General features: G+C 38.1%; 1 non-coding gene across 1 annotated transcript; it reads left to right on the plus strand.

Moving 5' to 3' along the window:
• The first annotated feature begins 921 nt into the window (after positions 1-921).
• Positions 922-1,028, plus strand: LOC120362373 (U6 spliceosomal RNA). The gene has a single exon (XR_005578291.1). It is a non-coding gene; the product is annotated as a U6 spliceosomal RNA (small nuclear RNA).
• The last annotated feature ends 643 nt before the right edge of the window (positions 1,029-1,671 follow it).

The raw sequence follows: 1,671 nt of genomic DNA on the forward strand, positions 1-1,671 counted from the left end.
GAGTATTTAAAGATGCATCCAATGATTTTAAGTAAACAACAGGAAGGATGAGCTGCTTTCAACAGAGATGGGAAAGAATTGGAGAAGAGCAAATGTGGAGAAAAATCTTTGTGTACAAAAGACTAAAAAATGTTTAAGAGCTCAGATGGGACCAATGACATAGGTCTCCATGTATTTCATAAAAGAGGCCACGTGATTTTTGGGGGTGTTTGCAGTAAGTTGAAACGACAATGATGACTTGTGTTGAAATGTATACGTGGGGTCTAGTAAGGAGGGTCAGAGTCCCAGGAGCTAGAAGACATTTGGCTTTCAGCAACTTTCATTCAGTACCATGGACAGCTTCAAACAAAAGCTATAGACCAGGGATATTCAATCTTGTGGCTTCCTGGGCCACACTGAAAGAAGAATTTTCTTGGGCCACACATAAAATACACTAACACTAATGATAGCTGATGAGCTTTTTAAAAGTCACCAAAAAAAACCCTCATAATGTTTTAAGAAAGTTTATGAGTTTCTGTTGGGCCAAATTCAAAGCCATCCTTAGCTGCATGCAGCCTGCAGGTTGCAGGTTGGACAAGCTTGTTCTAGACTGTCAATAAACTAAACCAGAGGTTCAATAATCCTACGGTGGAAATTGTTCATTTCTTTACTCTCACATCAATTCACTCATTTAGTCAATTGCCCGTTCATGAGGACAACAAAGACAAACAAAGCACAGTCTTTTTTCTCAAGAAAGAGAGAAATATAGATAAGCAAACATATAAAAATAAATCCTCCTCTTTTATTGATTGGACCTTATCATGTAACAGTTTTTTCTTCCAAAACTTTATATAATATATACTTGAGAAATACATGAATCACCTACAAATTTCTTAATGTTTCTAATTTAAATGTTATTGTTGTCTTTAAAATTTCAATTCAGTGCTCGCTTCGGCAGCACATATACTAAAATTGGAACAATATAGAGAAGATTAGCATGGCCCCTGCGCAAGGATGACATGCAAATTCGTGAAGCATTCCGTATTTTTCAAAGCAGGAGGCATCACACTACCGGACTTCAAACTATACTACAAGGCTACAGTAATCAAAACAGCATGGTATTGGTACCAAAAAAGAGATATAGACCAATGGAACAGAACAGAGGCCTCAGAGGAAATACAACATATCTACAACCATCCGATCTTCGACAAACCTGACAAAAACAAGCAATGGGGAAAGGATTCCCTGTTTAATAAATGGTGCTGGGAAAACTGGCTAGCCATGTGCAGAAAGCAGAAACAGGACCCCTTCCTGACACCTTACACCAAAATTAACTCCAGATGGATTGAAGACTTAAACATCTGACCTAACACCATAAAAATCCTAGAAGAAAATCTAGGCAAAACCATTCAGGACATAGGCGTGGGCAAGGACTTCATGACCAAAATGCCAAAAGCAATGGCAACAAAAGCCAAAATAGACAAATGGGACCTAATCAAACTCCACAGCTTCTGCATGGCAAAAGAAAAAGTCAGTAGAGTGAATCGGCAACCAACAGAATGGGAAAAAATTTTTGCAGTCTACCCATCTGACAAGGGGCTCATATCCAGAATTTACAAATAACTAAAACAGATCTACAAGAAAAAAACAAACAAGCCCATTCAAAAATGGGCAAAGGATATGAACAGACAC

Source organism: Saimiri boliviensis, chromosome 15 (assembly GCF_048565385.1).
Source record: "Saimiri boliviensis isolate mSaiBol1 chromosome 15, mSaiBol1.pri, whole genome shotgun sequence".
Classification (NCBI taxonomy): Eukaryota; Metazoa; Chordata; class Mammalia; order Primates; family Cebidae; genus Saimiri; species Saimiri boliviensis.